This window comes from Coturnix japonica, chromosome 1, assembly GCF_054131305.1.
Source record: "Coturnix japonica strain WE chromosome 1, WE-NBRP24, whole genome shotgun sequence".
Lineage (NCBI taxonomy): Eukaryota > Metazoa > Chordata > Aves > Galliformes > Phasianidae > Coturnix > Coturnix japonica.
The window spans coordinates 167,227,248-167,246,309 of record NC_140663.1 but is presented as its reverse complement, the minus strand read 5'-3'; the positions used below and the strand labels follow the sequence as shown (position 1 = coordinate 167,246,309).

The 19,062-nt window shown below is 34.6% G+C and overlaps 1 protein-coding gene across 10 annotated transcripts in view; it reads left to right on the top strand.

The window, feature by feature from the left end:
• The window catches only part of CNTN5 (contactin 5), a 538,457-nt gene that overhangs the window by 162,167 nt on the left and 357,228 nt on the right, over positions 1-19,062 (top strand). For 8 of the 10 annotated variants that reach the window (XM_085508884.1, XM_032442190.2, XM_015852279.3 and 5 more), the window contains one exon: positions 4,837-4,976. The exons of 1 other annotated variant lie outside the window; for it this stretch is intronic. The gene's annotated coding sequence lies outside the window, so the exon portion shown is untranslated. Of the gene's footprint in view, positions 1-4,836; positions 4,980-19,062 lie in introns of all 10 variants that reach the window. One more of the 10 variants, XM_085508894.1, reaches the window with a different exon arrangement.

Sequence of the window (19,062 nt, the reverse complement as noted above, 5' to 3'; positions counted from 1 at the left end):
CATAGTCTGCTGCTCAGAATGTGAAATCTACTATCCCCTTTCACTTGTTTGACTTGTGCCTGTAGGTGACAAATTCTAACCACTGCAGGATTTGGCTTTTAGTTTCTAAGGGGAATAGTGGAATCTGCACTAAGAAGGCAGTCTCTTGATTCTCGATGGAACTGCTTTTTTTTTTTTTTTTTTAGTCTATTTTTCAATGCAGCCTAGAATATAAGGAATCCCAGAGGCCACAGAGGTAGCCTGGTAAAGCAGCTTGAATGAGGATATGGATCATTTCTAACTTGTAGTTCAGACACAGTGAAGCCTGCTTTGACTGTCTAATTAATTAGAAATAGCTGCAAGTTGCACCAGAGGAGGTTTAGATTAGACATAAGGAAAAACTTTTTCTCACAGAAAGTGGTCAGGCACTGGAACGGCTACCCAGGGAGGTGGTGAAGTTGCCATCCCTGGCAGTGTTCTAGAGGCGTCTGGATGAAGAGCTCCAAGATATAGTTTAGTAGCTTGTGGTAGCAATGGTGATGGGAGGATGGTTGGACTAGATGGTCTTGTAGGTCCTTTCCAAACTTGTGATTCTATGATTCTGTGATTCTATGATTGTTCCTGGAGTTTCCTCTAGCATGGTGTGGAGGGTTTGTATTTCTAAGAGAGGCTTCTTTCTTATACATAGCTGATGTTGCCCTGACATGTTTTCAAATTAGCCAGTATCTGCAGGCTCACTTGACTCAATAGGAAAGAGGCTAAGTGAAGTGGGAGGAAGATTTAATTTAACTACTTCCAGAAGCAAAGTGAAATTACTGAATAGGCAGGTGAGAAAAAGTTAACTATTTTTTTGAACAGTGCTGCCTCAGAAGCAGTAAATTTGTTTAATAGAGGGAAAAGGGCAAGTCAGTCATCAGAACATGCTACAAAAAAAAGAGGTGTATTTTGCTTATGTGTGGAATGGAACTGTAGGAAGGAATCACTTTCCTGTGAGAAGACATAAAGCAGGAAAAAAACTGTGCTATTTTCAGTGCACTAACTAGAACTGTAGCTCTTTTTTCTAGCTAACTACAGCAAGTCTCAATCAAATGTCTCCCTAAACCTTTTACTTCCCCATTTCCCTCTCCTACCTTGCCCTTCTAACAGTATATAATAAATTTATCACTGCTTCCCCTTTGTAACATATAAAAATTCACTGATTCTTAAATGGGCATTAAAAGGCATGTAATCTGTCTTGTCCGAGGTTCACTGGCAGACTGCACATCCCTACAGTGAGCTATTCTTCATGGCCTTCCTGCATAACCTTTCTGTGGATACTGATTCTACACCTCTCTTCTGCTCTAATTTCCTGTTCATTCTACAGCATAGCATCTATTAGTCACAGAATGTGGGAAAGTATAAAACTCTGCAGCTGGCGTACTCTAAGGATTGCAAATAGCCAAAGAAGGGTTTGAGACCTTTGAGTGTAATGGGCTGTAAAACTAAAAGCTGTGATTTATAGTTTCTTCGAGTTACTGAAACCTAATGACCAGCCCACCTTTTGTGTAATTCAGTGATGTGAAGATGTTTATATCTAACAAGAAGTTTGAATAAATTGTGGTCATTTTTCTTTTCCTTTTAATGCATCATACTTTTCTGTCATTGTTCAACCTTTTTTCGTACAACAATTTTTGTGGCATTCAGTTCAAATCTAAAAATAATATACACAGATTTATTATTTTAAAATTCAAAATAGATGAATTATTCCTGTTTTTTTTTTTTTTTTGTCAGCCTAAATCAGTCTAAAAGTGAAAAATATTAATAGCTAGGTATATAGCTGTGCATAAATACATAATAAAAGTGTATACCATACACGTACACACAGATGCTGGATATATACCAATGTAGTTTATGTAAGGGAATGAAACTCAAGAAAACAAAAGTACAAATTGTACCTAAAATAAGAGATTTAGCATTATTTTGACAGGGAATGTCTGTCTTTATTTCTACACTCCTTTAAAAATAAAAGCAACCACCAACATACACATTAATACATATATGGATATGCATCCCTAGCACCACAGGATGACATGATTCTTAATGATAATATCTTCCTTCCGAATGTCCTGCTGTAAAACATGCAAGCAAATGATTAATCAGATTAGTAAAATGTAGGAATTAGTTCCAAAAGGTATTGTGAGAGTGTGTAATTATTATGTGCAGTTAATTTTTATGGGGAAAACAAACAAACAAACAAACAAACAAACAACCTCAACTCTATCATTGAGGATTTCTTATTAGTCCATATTAATGCTTTAAACAAAAAAAGTAAGAAAAGAACACTATTAGAAGGAATAAGTTGAAATTGCCCTGCATACTCTCTTGATATCTACCTGTTTTATATTGCTAAGTGCAGTTTTCTAACTTCACCAGGATGCAAAGTGTGGCTTTAGGAGTACGACTAGTTCTCTCCAAACTGGGCCCTCCAAAAAGACTCAATTACTTCTTCCTCTGCATCAAAGACTGTTAGAGGCATTTTTATATGTTTGCCTGCATGCGCACACCTTACTAATTTGTCACTGGTTTTCAAGTGAATGCTTCATCTGAGTTTACTACGTAGTGTACAGTGACTAAAATACTACAAAACCTTGACTATTTTCTACACGGTGAGCATCACAGAAGTGTGAGCAGCCTTCGTCCTACCTAACAAATATATATGGTTATTGGACTGCAGGCTTGTCTTTGAATCCTTCAAGTAGTATGGGATTCAGCTGTTATATCACTTAGGTAAATTCTGAACTGCTCGGATGGTCCACAAAAAGTTAATGAGAAAAGCATCCTCCTTTGTAATATTATTTATTATTTTAATATGCAATACAATATTCAAATTTGAACTCAGTGTCCAGTGAGATGGAATATATAGGTAATTTTTTCAGTCCAGACTTCAAGGCTGATGGATTGAGGAAATTTTTTATAATTCCCAATCACATTGTCTATGAAATTGGTAGTTACATCTACCACATTGTCTTTGGTAGAAGAACTTTAGGCATATAATGTGGTACACAACATTAACATAGACATCTATGACTAAAAAAGGTAATTGAAATGCCTGTCATGTTTCATTTATTTATTTATTTATTTATTTTTTATTAGGCAAGTATTATTTATTAGATATAACTCCCAGCTGCTGAAATATTCCCAGGAAAAAGGCTTATGTAGAGAATAACTGGAACAAGAAATCATTCTTGTGGCTTCTTTCATCACAATAACGTGTTGAGAAAGCCGGGTCACAAGAAAAACGGGATTAAACAAAAAACAAAAACAAAACAAAAACAAAACAAAAACAAAACAAAAAAAAGCAAACAAACAAAAAAGAACTTGTTTGAGATGATTTTGCTGCATTTGCTATTTAGTTAGTAAAGTCTGCTGGAGAAAAAAAAAAAAAAGAGCTCACATGCTGTCACAACAGTGTGATGTTTTCGTTTTCTTTTGTAATTGAAGATGCTAACAATTGTTCAAATTCACTTCAGTTGTGTTTTCTCTAGTGTTGCCAATTTGACTTAATGGCTGGCTATAGGGGTAGAAAAAAATAATTCAAACAAGAATTAGTTTAAGGAAGTATTATGCTGTGGTTTTTTAGGAGGATAAAGTTAATGGTGACACATACCCATAGTATTATTTCAAATGACTCGTTTGAAAACAAATAGATTAACAATAGTTTTAATTGCATCTGTAAAAGGCTACTTATCAATAATATGGAAAATCATCTTTAGAAAAATGCTCATGAGATTATTTAAAATTCAAACAAAAAATATTTTTAGTCCTTTTCATTATGTCATGAGTGACACAGTAAACATGTAAAGTTTCTCTTTCTTCTGAATGCTACTCTTTGTTTATAGGATAGCAAACCAGAGAATTATAGAATCATAGAATCATTAAGGCTGGAAAAGGCCAGCATGGTCATCTTCTCTAACCATCAGCCCTCACTACCCTGACTACTAGCCACCATCACACAGTGCCACATCTACATATTTTTTTAATACCTTCAGGGACAGTGAATCAACTACTTCCTTGGGCAGCCTATTCCAATGCTTGGCCTCTCTTTCAGAGAATTTTTCCTAATATCCAATTTGAATCTCCCCTGGTGCAAGTTGAGGCCATTACCTTTGTCCCATTGCTATTTACCTGGGAGAGTAGATTAACATCCACCTGACTACAACCTCTTTTCAAATTAATGTAAAGAGAAAGGAGTTCTTCCATGAGCCTCCTTCAAACTAAATAATCACAGTTTCCTCAGACATTCCTTCTAAGACATGAGCTCCATACCATTCACAAGCTTAGTTGCCATAAAGAGAGCTTCATTAACATTGTTCTGTTTGTGTGCTTGTTTTCCTGGGGGTGTGAAGAGGAGGTTAGAGAAAAGGAATTATTATTTGCTTCATAACAACATGAATCAAAACACTTTCAAATCCCATATCCATTCAGAAAAAAAAGATAAGGAAAAGAAAAAAAAAAAAAAAACACAACAAAGTGTATCAGATTTAATTCATATAATGGAATCATAGAATTGGAAGTAGAGAATCATGTATACTGGAATCATATATTGGAATTATAGAGTTGTAACGGACCTTAAGGATAACCTACCTGTGATGGGTAGGGTTGCTGCCCACTCAATCAGGGTGCTCAGGGCCACATTCAATCTGGTCTTGAACAAAGACCCAAACAGTACTGCCATATGCAGCATATATGGAATGAAGCATAATAGTTAAAGGAATAGATCTCTACATATAAGGTGAATTTAGGATTCAAGGCTGTAAATATAGGAAACTAATATATTTGTATGCTTTTTGTTTGTTTGCTTTGTTTTTTATCCCACAGATTACTGAAAAGGCACCCAAACAGTTTCTGATTCACTTCATCTCCTGAGCATCATCACAGCACACCCATACAAGAACCATTCTGTGAAGATAATCTTTGTTAAAAAGGACAACATCTGTACACACAACAGGAAAGCTAAGGTAGTGGATATTTAAACTAAACTACTTTTGGAATATGCTTATGAACTTTATGGCTTGCACTTACTGATTTATGAAATAAAGATAAATCATAGAAGCTCTTGCCAACAATTCAACTTGAATAAGCTTACTGTTGGAAATCAGATTAATAAATAAAAAAATAAATAAATCAGTTTTATGGATAACAGTCATCTGCTTCCCACCATAGATAGTTTCGTAGAAGGTTCTTTCCTGAATGAGTTTACCAACCCTTGTAAATGTTTTATAATAGTAACTGCAGTATTCTCTGAACCTGAGAGAAATTAACAGCTTTTAAAAAATAATCTTTACCTCATGCTTAATTAACTCGCCCTGGCAAATTCTGGAAATAAGAATTAGATACTAAGTTTATATTGCTTTTTTAATCTCCATGTAATTCAATGTGACTTGGTCTGGTTCAAGAATACAGTGTTTTGTGTTTTTTTTTATCAGAGTCTGAATTAATAGGCAAGTTCTCATGAAGGTAAAATTTCTCATGAAGGTAAAATTAAGATCAAGACTAATTAACCTGTTAGCTAGATAAAGTTTGTTCCTAAATAATCTTTAGTGTTTTGTGTTGCTCAGCACGTTTTACTAGCATATGGAAATAAATAAAAATATATATTAATGTAACAAGTCAGAGTGAAATCTGGTGTGCTCATTAAGAGCCTATTGTGACGCAAACTAGATGCAGGTATGAGACTTCTAAATCTAATGTTCATTTTCCAGATGAATAATGGATATTTAGTTTAAAGTTACCATGAATACAGCTGTAGAAGGAAATAAGATGGAGTAAACCTCAGCAGTTATGTGTTAGCAGCTGTGCTTTATTATGTAATAGCTGAATGACTTACGATCATGTAGTTCAGAATGCCTCTAATTAATTTTTAAGTTGAGTCTTTATTCTCAACCTCAAACTGTGGTTTATTAATAGGTCAACATAAAAAGCCTGCTAAAGTGTGATGTGTGGCTGTGCAAACATATTTGGAAATACATAGTTCACTGTTGGATGTCATCATTTTACCTGCCTACACAACTAATTGAGAATCATATCAGAAGACTAAATGAGACAGTGCAGTCCAACCAGACATAACTGAATTAGAACTGATGAACTTGATGTGAGTAGATTCAGAGTGTCATTTTAAATGCAGCAAAAATTTAAGTCATTTTCCTGCCCTTGACAGCTTATTGCAACCACTGAAATGATAGGAAAGACTAACAGGTGAATTTTCACTTACTTTCTCTGGATAATCCTTATTAAAATAGCTGATTTATTGAAGAATAATGTTTACATTAAAAAGTGGGTTTGCTCTGAGTTCATGTAAAGTAGTCATTCTGGAATCTAAGTGTCAATACTTTCCATAAGGACAAAGCAATTATAGCAGGAGAAGAGGGTAGAGTTTTTCTAAATATGTAAATGAAAAACTCTGTTCTCTTTCTGTTCAAAGAGCAATGGAGATAAATTTAAATCATAATATTATTTGAGAATTTATCTTCTTGAAGATTTCTGTTTATCAAAATAATAGCTATATGCTGCATATTCTCTTTCAGAATTCTATAAGTATCTAAGCATTATCTTTCCTACATGGATAAGCCCCAGCTGTTCAGCCCGGGGAAGAGAAGGCTCCCAGGTTTTCAGTATCTAAATGGGAGCTAAAGGAAAGAAGAGGACAGACTTTTTAGCAGATGTTAGAACAAGGGGAAATGGTTTCAAACTCAAAGAGGGGAGATTTAGGTTGAGTGTAAGGAAAAATGTAAGGGTGGTGAGGCACTGGAACAGGTTGTCCAGAAATGTGGTGGATGCTCCATCACTGGAGTCTTTCAAGGCCAGGCTTGACCAGGCTCTGAGCACCCTGATCTAAATGTCGGAGTCCCTGTTCTTTGCAGGTGAGTTGGACTAGATGACCTTAACGGCCCCTTTAAAGTCTGAGAATTCTAGGATTCTATGATTTAGAGTGGAGGCTTTTGATTGTCTGACATAGGCAAATATGTCACGATCATTTCCTTAGATATTTTTCTCTATGTAAATCTATAAAATCATATGGCATAACCACCTTCTGGCCTGCCAGATTTTGTGCATGATGTTAACTTCATCTTCTGCTTCTCTGAGTCGTGTGTCTGCTTATTAAATTCATGTAGTTCATTTCTAAGAAATGCTATCTTCAAGTGTGCTTATGTAAACAAACAAACAAACAAAAAGACCCAGCTTGTGTTTTAACCTGATACGGAGCTAAATTTGCACAACCATTTGTTCACTGCCAACCCTCCAGTGCGATGAGCAAGAAAATTGCTTGCTAAAATGCAGGTACTCCTTGGTTGAGATAAGGCCAATTTAGTAAAAAATAAATAAATAAATAAATAAATAAATTGGTGGGGGGGAAGTGGGGGAAGCAGCAAAACAAAGAACAAAGAATAAAAAAGCATGTGATTGTAAGACCTGCTGACCAACGACCAATCTGTCCCTGAGCAATATTTGCTTCCCCAAAGTCTTCCGTTTTTATCATTCGGTATGACAACATGCAGTACGAATTATCCCTTTGGCTACTTTGGGTCAGTATCCCAGTTCTGTTCTCTCCCAGCTTCCTGTGCACAACCAGCTTCTTGCTGGCAAGGCAGTAGAAAAAGTAGGAAAATAACTGATTCTGTGCAAATGAAATAGTAGTTTGCAGCCACCAAAAGATCAATGTGTTATCAACATTATTTTCATCTTAAATCCAAAACAAGCACCATACCAACTGCTAGGAAGAAAAGTAATTATGTTGCAGCTGAAACTAGGACAAGAAGTAATCTAAATGGGATAAACACAAATCATGCTGCATTTTGTTCCACTTCTATGAAGATGGAAGATGATTTGTAACAACTTTGTGCCTAAATTTGAGTTTTTTATTTACCAGGGACGAGCATGCCCTTAAATGGTGTCTTTGCTGCCTCAGACACTCAGCAAGTACTCAGTATGGACTAGAAAGAGCTCCCTAAAAGTAATTTAGGGAAAACATTTTATTCCCTTGACTACGGTCACTTGAATTTTCATGTAGCTCTTAGCTACAAGAATGCTCTCATGTCTTCTTTCCTTAAATACACAAGATTTCCAAGCTTTTGCCTAAAATTATGCTACTTGACCTGTTTCTGTTCTTTCTTTTCTATGGACTTAGCATTCTTAAATTTCCAAGGAATAATGGCTGTATGCACAATTGTGTTAAATCAGAATAGCTGGTACATTTCAAAGTTCACTTCTTCATTTTAAGCTAATAATTTATTTAGAACAGAAGCAAAGCTTACATAAAATTTAATAAAAACCTCTCTGATGCATAAATTTCAGTACACTGTCAGTCGTTTCATTGTATCTATCTTTACCATGTTGGCCTGGGCATAATGATTACATTTAATACATCTTTTTAGAACTGCTTTTTGTTTCAGATTTTACCTAAAGGGGAAAAAAATGAACAAACAACAAAAACAAACAAACAACAGCAACAACAACAATAAAAAACAGCTATTAGAAAAAACAGTTGCTAAAATGAACTATATAGAATTTTTGGTACACGGTCATTTTAGAAATTCTGACAGTTCTAGTACTGATGGTTAGGAAAAAAGTAACAGTTCTTTACAAAAACACAACTCCACATTGTCTTCCAAATGTGAAGATTTCAAAAGATTAACATCTTGAGTTAGTGTAAAGATCTGACATGAATAAGTTACTTTCTGTATGTCTGGAATTTAACAAACCTTAAATGGATTGTGCTGGATAAAAGAAAAACAGGAAAATGACCTTTATCTTTGTCACCACTGAAAATCATGTTGTTCCATTGTTCCAGTGATGCATAGAGGTGGAAATAACGGAGATGAGTACAATAGACTTTTCCATAGACTGAGTTTTCCAGGTCATTTAATTCTCTCTACTGTCTTCAGAACCTTTCCAACAGAGCTAATGATAACAGATTGCCACATTATCCTGTTCACTGTGACCTGTTTGGGTAGATTCCAGAAATTCTACTCACTCAAATCTACGGGTGAAGAAAGGTATTTACTGAATTGATTTCTAATGGTAATGATAATGTATTCAGGGCAAATAAAATAATACTTTGCGTTATTGAGCATTATATGTGTTTGAAAATTGATACTCGGCATCTGGGTTACTGCTCTGCTGCATCTGGCTCAGAATTTTCCTTAGTGAATCTGGCCCCCTGGTAGTACACATTCCTTAGGGATATTTTATTTCCCCCAATCTAACAAGGTTGGTTTTTTTGTTTGTTTGTTTGTTTGTTTGCAGTTTATATCCAGTCAAAGGCATCCAGACTATCCCTCTCTTGGCTAGAAGTGGAATAACTGTTGCTCAGATAGTGATGAATATAGATTTTACCTGGGAACTGTGTCTACATCAACTAAGATAAGTGCGGAGAAGAAAATCTAACTAATGCAAAGTGGAGTGGGGTACAAAGGCCTCAACCCTAATTTTTGTCATATTTTGAGAATCCAGCATGTTCAGGAAAACAACAGTGGGTCAGCTTGTCAATTTATTCAGTCTCCAGTGTTTCTAAAGACGACTGTTAGATTTTCATGAAGTCTAAATATGCCTGATTTTCATAGGGTGAGTATGAAGCTTAGTTTCAAACCTGGTCACGGTATCACTAGTTGAGCCTACTGTAACACTGACTCCCAGAAACCAGCTTGAAATTTGCCAGGTGCTAATTTGACAGATGCTCATTTGTAGTGGAGAAAAATGTAGCTCTCCAGTGCAATTACATATTGGGGAAGGTATTGTATTTATCCCTTCTTAAGAAATGAGTGATGTGAAGTTTTACATTGTAAGCTATATACGTTTTGTGAACAGAGAATACAAATTTTCAAAGCATTGAGGATCTCAGTCTTAAAGGCTGTTCAATGATTGTCTTTTCAGTTGTATGGTTATCTCTTAGGATGATCATAGTTCTTCAGGATGTGAGGAAGTTACCTCAAGTTGTGCCAGAGGAAGCTTAGACTGGATATCTGGAGAAATTTATCCATTCAGTGGGTGATAAGACATTAGAATAGATTGCCTAAGGAAGTAGTGGAGTTGTCATTCTTGGAGGTATATTCTTGGAGGTTTATTCTAAGAGATATGTGGATGGGGCATTTAGGAGTGTTGTTTAGTGGTGGACTTGTTGAGTCTTTTCCAAGGCTGATCTTTTCCACTAAATGATTCTGTTTCTATATTTACACTTTAAGTGGCTTTCAGGAATTTGGATGAAAGCCAGATGTAGAAATGCCTGAGATATAGGCAATTTCTGAATTTCTAGAAGCTGCCTACATTTTTCATTATTTTTATTATTATTATTATTATTATTATTATTATTATTATTATTATTATTATTATTATTATTATTATTTTCAGCACAGCAAACTGATGGATTGAAATTCATAGTAAAAAGACACTAAAAAAAATAAAATATTAATTAGGTTTTCAATTATATGTTTTATAGAGACATAGCATTTCAGACAAATTGATTTCATATAAGACTGTCTCCATTTCTAAATCACATTCATATAAATTCCAAGTTTTCACTATTTGTTAACATTTCACTAACAATTAGTATATAGTGGTTATAGCACTATTTCCTATTTAAATTCCTGAGACTGAAAGTTATTTTAATCACTTTAACAACCTATACAGTGGGATTTGTCTAGAATTTTTGTAATTAATTTCTTCAAATTCATCTGCATATTGTTTTAATCTAATATTTGATACTGATAGAAAAGAGCTGCAAAAGATTTAATAACATTTGGCAAGTAATCTTACTAAGTTTGTCATTACCTCCTGACACAAGTAATTCTAGAAATCAACAGTCTTATTAGTTAATGCTAATGAATTTTGCAGTCACACATCATTGGTTCTGGTTTTAACATCTTTTTATAGGATTGTGAGGAGGTTTATTTTTTGTGTTTGTGTGTGATTATAGACTTCAGTATTATTGATTGTGATACTGTAAAAGCACTTGTAACCAGTTTGTGCCTGGATTTTCAACCATATTAAAGAAAAAGAAGTGTTTACATATAGAAGTGAATGGATTCTTAGATAGAAAAGGACTTCAAGATCTCACCAATCCAACCTCTTATTCACAATAGGATAGCTCTGAGCCCAGTAAGTTCTACATCCAGGAGTGCCAGGAGTTCTACGTCCTCTCTTACCACAAAGCCCTGTGGAGAATGTAGTTCTTCTTTTCCGGACAGGTACCTGGAACTGGAGCATTAACACTTTAACTCCCAGTGCACTACATGATGTTATGATGTGGAAGACCAGTAATCAAAAATGATAAAACCATGACATCTTGCCAATGTGCGGTGCTGTAAAGAGCCTGACTGTATCTCCTCATTGACTTCTCAGTCAGTGTCCTACTGGGAGATGCAGTTAGGATCCCTCTAGGTCTCTTCTTGAGGCTGAGGATGTCTAGCTCCCTTTGCCTCACTAGGCAAGTGCTCCTGCACACACAGTTTTGGTGGTCTGCCCTGAAATCTCTTCAGTTTGTAAACATGTTTGTACTGAGTGAACAAATATGGACCTTTTCCTGCATGTAGAAATTCAGAAATGTTATTGAGTTGACTATTTTTGTTGTATTATTAGTCTGAAGCCGATTTAATTTACAAGTGTGAATCTTCAAGCATGAATCAGACTGATGTACAAAAACCAGAATTTGGCCTTCAGACACATGCATCCAAAGAATATATCCAGTTTCTTGAAACTGAAGGTCCTGCATTAATCCTACTCTTTTAAATTTTCTTAGAATGAGATAGAGAGGTAAGAACCACAATGCTTTAGTTTGCTTATTCAGGGGCGTTCTTCACTTATATCTTTTGTTGATATTTGCACCTTTGAAGTTTCCTGTAAACATCAGGTTTTATCTTTAAGGAATAAAGCTAACAGGAAAAGAAAACAAAAACAAAAAACAAAAAACAAAAACAAACAAACAAACAAACAAACAAAATCAACAAAACCCAATTTAACTGATACCAAAGGCATCCTTATATAACTGTTAGAGAATGAATGGGAACCATAGCAGTTCTTACTATGAAATAAAATAGCTGTGCTGCTCTGCTCTGCTAATGTTGGTCAACACCAGGTGCTCACGCACAACTCTGCTTTCCCCTGAATTCAGCCACATCCTCAGATAAAGAACTTGGTAGCTTTTATGTGACAGCTTTCAAGACAGGATACATCCTGAGAATCTCAGTAGGAAACTTATATAAATTAGCATTGCACCCATTTTTAGGCTTAGAACTAAATTAAGAATTAAAGACTTGATTTAACACATAAATCTAAAGGTTTTTTTGTTTCTTTTCCCTCTCTTTGATTCAAGATTTATTTTTGAAACCTTTTGTGTATTACTAGATCTACTTACTACTGTGTCATGTTTCCTGTAGGCTTCCGGCTTGATTGTTGCAAGTGATGTGAGATTCTGCTTTCTTGATTATAGATATTAAAATACATCTGCAATACTGTTGCTCTTTCTAGAGGCAAGAGAGCAAACATAAATGAAAATGACATAATTAAATCCTTCTGCCATAAACATCTGAGAAAGAAAAATATTTGTAATGTTATTTGTCTCAGGTTTCTTTCTGTTAAACAGAAAAGGAGCTCAGTATTTACACATCAGACACAAAAATTACAGTCAATGGATGTTGTGCATAAGTGAATCCTGCACTCAGTTTGAGTTTTTTTGTTTCTGGTGTGTTGTTGCTTAAATAAATATTTAAAGCAAGAACTTTTCTATTGAAAATAAATAAATAAATAGTACATTGTCTTAGTGTGGGATTCAGTAACTGAAAATTTTAACTGACCAAATGCTGGACTAGAATAGAATAAAAACACTGTGCATTTACAATACTTCTCTTATTTAATTCCAAAATCTATTAAAAAATCATAATTTAAATTCAAAGAGTGCTGAAATTGCCCTAAAATTTTGCTGGAATATATAAGATTGAATTTATAGAAACAACAGAAGTAAAACTCATTTTTAACCTTGTTTCATTGAACCAACTGTAATTGAATATTCATTTAAAAATCGTTTAATTTCAGATACTATATATAGTGATTTACTTTTCTGTTGATGGCTAGAGAGGCTTGGAGTCTGTATTCATTTAAGAACAAACAAGTAAATGAGTTATCACACAGAGTAGTCCAACATAATTGTATGATTAAGCATTAGCATCTGGATAGATAATCAAATCCTTTATGACCACAATGTCTTTAAATTATTTGTGAAGGAAATCACTGATTTCTTTACTAAATTATAAAATGTGGAAAGCACCAAATGCGCTGAAGAACAGTTGTGATAGAAATCTTACTCAGTTGGCTGTGTGTGTTCTGGATTTCAATACAGTTTTTGTGTATGCATGCAGCAGAAAAAAATGAATGCTTGAATGCTGGAAATCAAGGCTTTTGAAATTCTGTCCCCTTTTTTTGCCAGACTGCCAAGGCCACTGTCCTTCAAGAAAGCCCTTTAATGGAAAAGAAAAGAAAAATAAAATGTAATCATAATCTTTAAAATATGTTATCTAAATAAAAGTACCAGGAAAATGGTACAGAATTAATGTCTGGATATTTGTAAGCACAAGGCTACTTAAAATTAAGTGTAGGTAAACTGCTGTTTCTAATAAGTAAAATGGAGCAAATGATATAATGGCATTTCTAGTAACTGCTTGAGATGTTTCATGCAGCAAAATTCAGTTTCCAGAATTAAGAGTCTCAAAATATTTCACACCAAATTAGCAAAACTGAAGTCTTTTTTTAAGTCTTGATTTGTGCACATGTAAAAATATTAATGAGATGCAGCTATAAGGAGAACAGAATAGCACTGCAAGTTTCACCAGTTATTTTGCAACACTCATTTCAACTGGACACATACAGAGAAAACTGCTTAGTTCTCTGTAATAAATGTGAGCTAAGTAACTGTTTTATTTCTGCAGAGGGAGATTAATCTACTTTTTAGTTTCATGCTCAGGAAAAAAAGGTGGGGTCATCATCTAAAATTCTACATGTACTGAATCCATCTTCAGTAGCATGATTGACTGGACCTTGCAGTGTGGAAAAGTATATTTTTATCTGCCAGCTTTCCTTATCTACTTCACAGTGTAGAGATAGCATCCCTATTTGTAGGACTTGATAAAGATATGAATGTGTTGGGTATATCTCATTCCTCTTTAGGCAAATCTTCATGTTGGAGCTTCTTGTAAAGATAAAATTGTCTACATAAACTTCAATAAAAGGCTTCTGAACTCTGTTTCAAGGTATCCGTCTGAGAATTTTGTTTGCCTCCGTACTCCTTTGATATTTCTGTACTAGTTCTAACCCTCAAGAAATATATAACATTCTATCCAAGATCTTATATCAGCATTTGCCATTCCTTTTATGTTAAATTTGTTTTTGATAATTAACACATACTTCAGAAATGCTGCTCAGTTTTATGTACACATTGGTATGTAGATCTTAGTTAATTATTTTTGTAATGCTAAACTTTAGATAGATTTTTATCCTGCTATCCACAGATTAGTAAAAAGATATGGCTTTATCACAGAATCATAGGGTTGGAAGGGACCTCTGGAGGACATATAGTTCCCTAGACCTGCTTATACAGGACAGCATCTAGATAGGTTTTGAATATCTCTTCAGATGGATACTCCACAGTCTTTTGGGAAGCTTATTCCAGTGGTTTATCACCCTCAAAATAAAGAGGTTTTTCCTCATGTTCAGATGGAATTTCCCATGTTCCAGTTTGTGCTTGTGGCCTCTTGTCTGGTCACTGCTCACCACTGAAAAAAAGACTGACCCCATACTCTTGACACCCACCTTTTTATATTAATAATTGATAAAATCCCCTATCAATCTTCTCCCTTCTCCAAGCTAAACTGTCCCAGGTCTCTCATTTCTTCTCTAATAAGGGATGCTTCAGGCCCCAGTCTTTTCAGTCATTTATTCAAATGTCTCCAGTAAATCCCTTTGTTTTGTATGCCAGGGAGCTGAGCACTAGACACAGTACTACAAATACGTCCACAGCAGCAGGGCAAAGTAGAAGGTGAGGATCATTTTCCTCAACCTGTTGGACAAACTAACTTGCTGGGTTAAATCACAAGAGTAATAAATATTATTTATTAAGATAAATACAACAAAGTTACAAGGTAAAAATTCAATTTCCTGTATATAAGGTGTGGAAGTTCAGCAGTCTGCCATTTGGGGAGACAAATGTTTTCACTGGCTTCTGTATTATGAGGGAAGTGAGGCACTGGCACAGGATGCCTGGAGAAGCTGTGGATATCCTATTTCTATGGATACTGAAAGCCAGGTTGGATGGCAGCCTGTTCTGAGTGACAACTCTATCCATGGCAAAAGGTTAGAACTAGATGAAGTTCCTTCCAACAAAAGCTGTTCAATAGTTCTATAATTTTATGAAAATGCATAGAGTGTCTTATGGGCTAGGTTTCTATTTATATAATAGAATCTGTAATTTGACTTTTGCAATTAAAGAAGGGAAGGTAGAACAACAGACAAAGTATCTGTAAAAACCTGAAGAACTAGTTTTAATACAACTAGAGCTCTGGAAGTCAGAATATTTATGGAATAAATAACTAAAAACTTGGTTCAAATTCCATGTTACCCAACAGCAAAGCTTCTGGCAGTGACAAAGGTTACATCAGCCCATGTAATTTAAAGAAATTTACATCTTGCTCTCTGGGAAATGGAGACCTAGTTTATTAGAATAGGAAATGAGTGGAGATACAGATTCACTGAAAGCCAGAAGGTGCAAGGAAGCATGGAACTAAATGTTGAAGTTGCAGTATATCCTTTACTGTGTTTCTGTATCAAGAAACAAATACACAGCCTAGACATCAAAATTCTACAGAGACTAATCAGAAGTTGAAATACATCTCAGCAGTTAGAAGTGGTGTAGGATAGGCAGAATGGCAGAAAGTGCTCAGAAGTGGATCACCTTCTTGAAATTCTGTGATTCTGTGAAATAATCTGAGCAGATATATCAACAATTCATTGTTTGAAGGCAAACACAAAAAAAATGTCTTAGAAAAACAAGCAACAATGCCTATAAGGAGACAAACAGGCCAGAATGAAAACTATCTGAAGACAATGTGAAAAAAAAAAAAAAAATAATAGTTATGCCACTCAAATAAGTTCACAAACCATTTAATAAATAAAAAGCATGCCACAGATTGCAACCCTGTAACGTACTAATATTGTCTGGAGAACAGAACATAAGAATTAAATACAAGAAACCAGAACATTCATTGCACAAAATCATGTCAAGCTTTTTGTTTTTTTTTTTTAATTATTATTACAAATGAGTCTACTGAGAAGGAAGTTGTAGATGGAAATCTCAAAGAGGTCTGTTTTCAACACTTAATTAATATCCATAGCATAGGAGGTGGCAGTTTAACTGCCATCCAAGTAACCATGTGTGTGAAAACAAGATACAGAAGTTGCTGTATGAGAATAAGATTGAATTTTCAGGAATTAGGCTTGAATTTCCACTTCTTTTTAGGGAATTTTTTAGGGAATTGAGTAGCAACAGAATGAGAGACTCTGAACATTGGCTTTTAGTTATTTTTATTTTTCCTTTTATAGGAAGGAAAATGAACATATTATCCTACTGAGTTTCTATTAAGTTGTCAACATTATTAAAAATACAGTATATAGATCACAATTCTTACAAAACAGACAACAGACTTCTTATGGAATAAAGTGAAAAAATAGTAATGGATTCCATTAAATCCAAATTATTTTCTTTAATATTTTCATGCTTGCATTAAATCTATCAATATAATTTCTTTTATTTATTTATAGATTTTCATAGTAAAAATAAACGAAACCTTGGCAATTCTTAAGACTTTGTTATATGTAACAATGAATTGGCCCTATATGAAAATGTATCTGTCATACAGAAGTTATCAGTCATGTTGCTAAATTTAAAAAGAATATAGCTGATGAAGAAGAAATGTGTGTTTTTCTTGCATAATGCAATCATTTTCCATTACAAATTAGTTCCTGCATAAATCCAGTCTTCCAGACAAATGAATGTTCAGTTAAACAAGAATCTGGAACTTACACATTAAAATAAGTGCAACTGTATAGATCATAGTAATTGAATTAGCAGATGGATATGTGTAGTATCTATTTAGCTGTTTATATATATATTGTAATATCGTATGTAGTTAAAATACACTTTTTACAAATCAATGTTAATTTTTTAATGGCAGTTGTACAAGATTAGAAATGCATGTATGATTTAGAGAATACAGTTTCTTTATCTTCAAATTAACTTGTACAAAACTCGCCATTCAGAAGTAGTCATTCCAATAATCTACTTTATTTCCCTTTTAAGTAAGCTGTATCTGTCAATAAGAGGAGCCTGGCATGGCTAGATGGGAGGAATCTAAACCCAGTGTTATTCATTAAATGTTGTTTGATATCGCTCTACAATGTCATGTTACAGAAGTCAGCTGGTTAAGATTCTGAAAAATGATGCACACAGCAGAAGTATAACAAAACTTTGTAACTTTATAATGTAACTGTAATATATAAATGTAATATATGTTTAGCTCTACCCACAGTGTAGAGCATTTTTTTTTCAATAATGTTCAAACTGGTTTATTGATTATACTAATGACACATAATTAGCCAGCCATCAATTAATCTTATTTTCATAATCAATAGTAACAATGCAAATTGTGTGCCCCGGTGGCGCAGTGGTAGGAATGCCGCCTTGCAACACTGGGGCCCGGAGTTTGAATCCCCCCTGTGGCGCAAGTGGTAGAAGTGCTGCTCTGCTACACAGAGGCTCAAATCCCGGGGGTTGGACTCGATGATCTCTAAGGTCCCTTCCAACCCACATGAGACTATGATACTATGATACTATGAAAAGATAAACCATAATGCTAGGCATTTGTAAAATGCTAATAAATATTCTTAAATTGTTGAACATCCAGACATATGAATCACACACTTTCACAATTGCAGATGTGCTCTGGCTTTGTTTGCACTCATGTCAGGCTACACAGTGAGGTAGCTCCACCAGGCATATACCCAAAATATGGGTCCTGCATTGCAGCCCACACCTCACTGAAAATTTCCATGGTCTTTTAATGTTGCTTTTCAAGCTGACTCCCTTGTTTACAGAACAATCTTGGTAATGCCCTAGTTAGCAATTAATCTAGGAGCCACTGCCTCTTCTAACAACACTGACATTTGGATAAGCAGAATATCAAATCCTTCCAAGTCATGTCCATGTGCTTCCAGTACCACCCTCCTATTCTCTTTTAGCCATGGTGAGGCTATGGTAAGGGCATCATGCATAGCTTCAATCCTGTTTTCTTGTTTTTGTCTTCTGTTGCTTCTGTACCAGAATTCTGTTTCTAGTTAGAAAGGAAGAGAAAAGCCTAAATGTGCTGATGGGTTTATTGTCTGTAAATCTGATGAAAGTGAACGTGGGGCAAGTCCTAGCACTATAGTTAAGAAATGAGAAACAGTTCATATTGTTTTGTGTGCTACAGGCTCCCTTACACACGATAAATGTATGGGTCAGTTCTGTAAATGTTTAAGTTCAAAGTAGGCTGCCTACATAGGACAGTCATTCATTATAGAATATTTACCCTGTTGTAATTACTTTGCATCTTTCTTCTAATTTCTGTGTTCTTTATGTAATTCAACCAGAGTGATTACCAATATTTCAATAAATGGTAAATTCACCACATATTGTATTGTGAAAAAATTCCTTTCAGTCATTGTTCTAGTGAAGTGTATTTACACATTTACACTCGAGTGTAATTGGCACTTTTTGGTATTTTGCTTTGAGATGTGAGAGAACATTTTATTTACTTTTTCTTTCTTTGACTGGAGCTTAATTTTCTGTCAAATACTGAGAAATGCTATATATTGTAAAAGTAATTGGATGTGGCTCAAGAATAGAGTAGTAAATATCTAGCCAATATTTCCTTTCAAATAAATAAATAAATAAATAAATAAATAAATGAAAATCCTGAACTTGATTTAGTACAAGCCTTATTTAGTAACTGTAGATAGCTTGTTTGACAA